This window comes from Panicum hallii, chromosome 8, assembly GCF_002211085.1.
Source record: "Panicum hallii strain FIL2 chromosome 8, PHallii_v3.1, whole genome shotgun sequence".
NCBI classification, from domain to species: Eukaryota; Viridiplantae; Streptophyta; class Magnoliopsida; order Poales; family Poaceae; genus Panicum; species Panicum hallii.
Window position 1 is genome coordinate 44,288,432 of NC_038049.1, and position 6,839 is coordinate 44,295,270.

Sequence of the window (6,839 nt, forward strand, 5' to 3'; positions counted from 1 at the left end):
TTATTTATTTCACGGAAAAATACTCTAGCTGGTCGAGTATATATTTAATCAATGCTTCTCTATATGGAGAGTAGAGCAATGAGTCAACTGATCGATCATTGTGTTTGATATATTGCCTGAAGATGCTGTGCTGACGACCTGACGTGCAGCCTGGTGCGGGGGAGATCTAATCGTGAGGAAAATCTGGTGGGGAAAGGAAGATAACTATGATGATCGCCAACGTTTATTTTTATGTGATAATCCATTAAACAAACATGTCTCCCAAAACGATTTTTTAGACAAATAATAAACAAATCGGAGGAAGCAACAAGAAGTATAATACATTAATTGGTCTCGCAGACAAGGCATGCCTGCCGTTTATTTATCTTTATATATATATATAGTGATGATTCTAATTAGTCGCAGCAGGTTTAGGAGGAGTTGGTGGTATTCTAGGGCCGCAGCAGCAGAGCATGTGGACGAAGCCGCCTCCGTAGAAGCCCTGCCCGTTGCACCACTCGGCACACTCCTTCAGGTCCGCGAAATATCCCCGCGCGTGGCCTGCGTGGATGCGACCCCACACGTACACGTACGTCGTCGTCAGTGTACCGTGATTATTATTGGATATATAGTGCTCTACTAAGTAAATCCGCATCCAGCTAATTGATTAATAATCACCGGTGGAAACGAGGTGCAGCGCCGTGATGGTGACTATGGCGAGGAGGACGGCGATGGCGTTGCAGGTGGTGGGGGAACGGAGCTTGGCCGCCATGGTCTCCGGCTCCGGTATGGTCTTTATTTGTGTTCCAATGCTTTCTCAGCTAGCACCTTGCTGCCCGGGCACGTATATATAGATTATAAATAAAGTATAGAGATAGCCATGTGATGCTAGCTAGTGTGTTTTACCTATGGCCTAGATATGCTGATATCCCTAATGTGATGCTGGCTGATGAATGGCAGCCGGCATAATTAATAATAATGGTTGATATGCAGATTGTGTTTTATACATGGCCTGCAAGCGTCCTGGATAGGGATGGAAATATATATATATGGATATCTAAAATATCCGATATCCATATCTGCTAAAATATTAATATGGATATCCATATTCATATCCAATTCTAATGTGGTACAAAAGTGGATATATATACGAATCCAATTTTAATTGATTTTCCCTATCTGAGTCTATATTCATATTCGACAATATCCTAATCTAAGTTTGACCAAATTTATAAAGAAGAATATTAACATCTAACATATTAAATAAGTGAATTATGAAAAATATACTTCGTAATGGATCTAGTTATTCTCATTTGAAATTAAAAATATTATTATTCTTTTCTATAAACCTAGTCAAACTTAGAACCGTTTGACTTAGAACAAACCAAATGTCTTGTATTTCAGAATGGAGGGTGTATCTGTGAAAAATAATGAATTGCGTGAAACTATCTAAAACTTATCTTACAACTTGACCCCGAGAATCTCGATCCGCCTAGTGTTCCAATGCTGTGTCACGGCAAATTGCAGGTGCCCAAGCATAAAACCAAAGTCCTGATAAACTAGTCAAGTCAAAAAAAAAGTAAAAAATGGCAGAAATAGTGGCCGGCGGTGCCCAAGCTCAACCGAGATTTGTCCGGACTGCATGAGACTTTGCTGATTGCTCCAACCGCGTCACGGCTGCAAGTTCAGTACATGTTGCTCAGAGGCGAAGCACATACGAATTATTCACACATACACTTAACAATTTACTCTCTGGCCCACTTCTAGTGTGTTGACACCCTTACGTATCTAGCCGATGAAAGTAAGATAATCTGGCCGATGTGGTGTCCGGGCCGATGGAGCAGAATTGGCGCTGATGGTTTACGTCAATAAATTATCACGTGGAGTTAGAATCGTGTGCTAGTTGATTAGTTATAGAGAGTCTGTTTTCTTTTTAGCCACGTTATATTGTGTCGTAATTGAATAGCGTTTGTTAGCTTAGGCTATAAATATTGGCACAATCAACACAACAAACTCTTTTTTATGTCGGCGACTTCGCCAAACTCTAGTTCTGTAACTTTTTCTTCTTTCAACGAGTTTTTCCGGTTAGGAAGGCTGCATCGCTTCGATCTCCAACTGGTAATTTTCGTGTTTACCTAGCAAATTAGATCTTTGATTGACAGCGCATCGCTTTTTTCTCGATCTGTTTACTCCCTAGTTATCGATATTTGTTAATCTTTGTGAAGTTAGATTTTTTTCTAGTCTTGCTTAGTTTAGCCTTTATCACGGTTATCCAGCTTAGATCTCAGGCTTTCTATCGGTTTTAGCTACGTTTTTATTTATCCAATTTATCATATAGATTATAGCCGATTAGATCTGATCTAGGTGTTGTTCTTAAATTATTATTGAGCAATCGTTATTGCTTCCTACAGTAATCGGCTGATTTTAGCCAATTGCTTACCAAATTCTTATCGAGCTTTTGGCCGATACTCCCATGGAAGGGTTCGGAAATCCAACCGGATACATTCTATTATTTGACGTTGCCATATTCCTTATCAATTACAGATCAAATTAACCGGCATGCCTGACACCTACGTGAAGCTATTTGGAACATATACTGGAGTAAAGCAAATCTTTTAGATCCTCGTATGGAGTTATGCAGGAAACCGATCGCCGTTTTTTGCATCATCACATTGTTAGGCTTGCAATTTAGGTTCTTATCAGGAATATATAGCATCTCATTAGCATATATAGCTCATGCATGCATAAATGCATCCTATAATTTTTTCTAGCACTTTTGCACTTGAGTTGTTAGCTTATCGATCTTTGTAAATACAATTGATGCAGTGTATTTGCCTTTTTCATAATTAAATATTAATATAAAGTATAAAAATGGAAACTATACTCAAATATTATTTTTCATGTCAATTTATCGAAGCTTAACCTTGAATAAGTTTATATGAAGAAATAAACTCAAGTTCTAAAGTCGGATCCTTGTTCGTTGGAAAAATTCTTAGTGTGCTGAAAACTAGCCATGTTTGAGTGCTTATTAAATTTTTTTTGCTTAAACACTTCACTCTTGGCCAATAAAATTAAAAGTTTGTAGCCCAACATACATACTCAGATCTATTTCTGTTGTGAGCGTGTGAGAACTTAGTTTAAACATTCAAAAACGCAGTCAAAATCTGGTGAAACCCATGTATTCAGCCTCAACCTAAAAATCGTCCTATTCTGAAAAACAGCCTGAACCCACTCCTTGTACACTAGTTTTTTCTCCAAACTTTGCTTATAAACTCCAAATTTATTTCTAGAACCTATATTCCTATGTTCCAACTTGACATTCACAGCAAGTATGACTATAATCTACAACATATTGTCCCTCAAAATCAAGTTCAAAGTTTGCAAAAAAAAAAAGTCATTGTTTGCACATCTCTGAATTGTCAGCAAAAGGCATATTTTTGCCCAAATTTGGAGCTCTATATCTTTAAAAACTTGCATTTGTTATCCAAGAGTCCTTACTGAAACATGTAGAGGATTCTTAGGGATACAACTTTTATATAGATCACTGGTCAGTTATACACGATTTTTCGGAGGTTTGGCTGATCAATTGCCGCCGTTTTGGAGTTGACAAACTATGACTGGATCAACTCGTTCTGGTCGTGCTCGATCGTCATGTGCGTTTCAATCAACCTGGACGACCGCCGCCTTCTCCCTTGCATTTTGTCCCTCTCCTTGTTTCGGGATCACAAATCCCGGTGAACTGCATGCGTCGTGTCGAGGATAATAATGATAGAACTGATAATGGGCTGGGCCGGCATGTTTTATGTGAATATAATCGCCAACACTATCTGGCTTCCGTAGCTAGATAGTTATTTGGCATCCAAATGCTTTATGATTTGTGCACGAGCTCGAGGCCGTCCAATCCCCCTTCTCCTCTTCCTCCTCTCAGTCATCACGTCGCCGCGCATGCGCGCCGCCGAGGAGTCAAGCCCGGAGGAGCAGGCGGGAGGTGGGGCGAGCTGCCAGTGGCGAGGGTGGTCAAGGTCGGCGGGTTAGGATTTCTGGGTTTCGAGGGTGGGGCTCCAATGGCCGATGGTATAAAGGAGGAGGTCAGCAGCGGCGGCTGCCTGGCGGTGGTGGTGGTTTGTCTGGCGGCGGAGGCATGGCGGCACTGATATCCGGTGGCCGGTGGCCGACGGCAGGGGACGACGACTAAATTAGGAAGGGTGGGATATAAAAGGTGGACGGCGGCAGTTGCTGGGCGCGCGGCGCAGCCGCCGGCCAGGGCGGCGGTGGAGGTGGTGGGGTGGAGCTCGCCGGGGAAGGCGATGGGGAGAGGAAGATGGGTCCGATGGGTCCAATTCATCTTCGCTATCTAGCTTGTAGAAGCTAGAAATATAGGAGCCTCAATATCATCCATTAAACATGTCTCATTTTGGATTGTATAGAGAACCAAATCGGAGCTAGGATGCAAGATTACATTAGGCTAGCTACAAATGAAGGAGTGCCAAAGTGGGTAGGAAAAAGAGGTCGATTCGGTATTTAAGTGTCAACTGTCAAACAAGGAAGAAAACTTTCTAGGCCGTAGAAAGAATCATGATAATTTCTAGTGTCAAATAATAAATCTTCTCAAGTTTTAATTGAGCATACATATATGTGCCATATTGCAGATGCGTCCACGTGGCATCGCCCATGGCCCAGCAGCCACTCTACAGAATAGCAGCGGGGATGAAACATCCGTACACCGGGATCGCTCGGAAGAATACGCCCGCCAGCAGCACTGGCACCAAGAACACCGGAGCAGGGGGAGGAGTGGGGCCCTGGCCGCTCTGCTCTGCTGCCACCGCGGCGAGCGCCTCAAATCCGCTGTCAGCTAAGGCCGCACAGGTCGCCGTCGCACCACATGCGGTATAATCCGCCGCCGCAATCGCTGCCAGTGATGCGTCGAATCCGCCATCCGCTTTGCCCGTAGGAGCAGCAGAACCAGCCGACGCCACGGACGAAGACGCTGCATACCCCGTCGCTGAGCGCTGCGCCGCCGCGATTTCTGCCAGCGCCTCGAATCCGAGATCAACTTGGGCCGCCGAGGCGTCACCGCCGGACGACATCACAGGTGAAGCAGCGGGAGCATAAACTGCGATGGCGATCTGCGCCCTTGCGAGTGGCGGCCGCGCAGAAGAAGTTGAATCGCCGGAGGACGTCGCCGTCATAGAAGCTGATGACTCCTCCTGAGACCTATCCAGCAGCAAGGGCGACGACGCTCTCCGCCGGATTCGATCCGGCACAAGCGGCGGCGGCGCCGGCGCGTCGATGGGGTACAGGAAGGCCCGGACGCGGCCGTCCCTGGCGGCCAGGCCGTCGCAGCAGCAGAGCCGCGTCACCAGCACCCACAGGTCGTGGTCGTCCGCCACGTCGTGGAGGTTGTCCAAGCAGTCCCCGACGGGGCTTGCCAGCGCGTACCGGATGCGGACGTCTGGGTAGCCGGCCAGCGCCGCCAGCCGCGCGCGGAGCTCGCCCAGGCGCTCGGACATGGCGACCCTGACGATCCGGTTCTCGCCCCCGGCGTACCTCGCCTTGCCGGTGTCGGGGCAGCGCGAGATCTCCCCGCCGTAGCTGACGACCATCTTCACGGCAGAGCGGCCGCCAGTGGCCATGTGGAGTACCATCGGATGCCGATCGAGGCGCGACTACGCTTGTGGCCCGTCTTGCTGCGGAAGATGCCAAGATGGAGGAAGACCGGCCGCGAGGGAGGGAGGAGTCTGTTGATGGATGTCCAGAACACCGGGATCATGGCCTGTGCGTGTCCCTTAGCTTTAATAGAGAGCCGTTACGATGCCGACTACAACTACAAGCGGGCACGCGGCGTCATTAACTGGATTGCTAACCTATCTCGAGTCAGATTCTAATCGGATTCAGCCGGAGCAGCAGAACATGTGGACGCGACCTCCTCCGTAGAATCCCTGCTCCGTACGTAGTCACCTCACCGGTGGAGACGAGGAGCGCCGCGACGGCGACTACGCCGAGGAGGGCGACGGAACGGAGCTTGGCCCCCATCGTCTCCGTCTCCGGTGGTCTCTCTTGCGTTCCAAAGCTGCTAGCTGCAGCACCTTGCAGGCATTCCGCGTATATATACTTGTATAGATAGAGTAGAGCAGTGAGCTAGTCAACTGATCCTATTCCTAGCTAGTGTTTTATCTTTGGCCTAGATATCCTAGCTAGTTGGATGATTGATGCATGCCTGCAGGCAGGATTGGATGGGTTGGTCTCCCAACCAAAGATGAGAACCAAATCGGAGCTAGGAAGCATCCTGCTGCTGATGCCGTAGAACTGATGGCAGCAACCGGCCGGCATGATCGATATGCTGATCGATCATTGTGTTTGATATCTGCTGTGCTGATGCGATCGATCCGGTGGTGCAGCTGCAAGTCATAAAAAAAAATTATTAGATGCATGCTAGAAGTCTACAAGTGTTTCTGAATTTTTCTTATCTCTTATATTCAGCATTCATTCACTACCTATAAAAGCACGAATCCTAGCACAGATGTGAGACATGTTTTAGTTCTGTTGTGGACGTGTGAGAAGTTAGTTTAAACGTTCAAAAAAATAGAACTATTCTGTACACGTTTCAGTCCCCAACGAGCTAGGTAAATTATTTCCCCATCTATACTATGATCTAGTTCTGTTGTGGATGTGTGAGAAGTTAGTTTAAACGTTCAAAAACGCTGTCAAAATCTGGTCAAACCCATGTATTCAGCCTTCCAAGTCTGGAAAACAGCCTGAACCCACCCCTTGGACACTAGTTTTTCTCCAAACTTTGCTCATAAACTCTCCAATATTCCTTCCTGGAACTTATATTCCTATGTTCTAACTTGGCACTCACG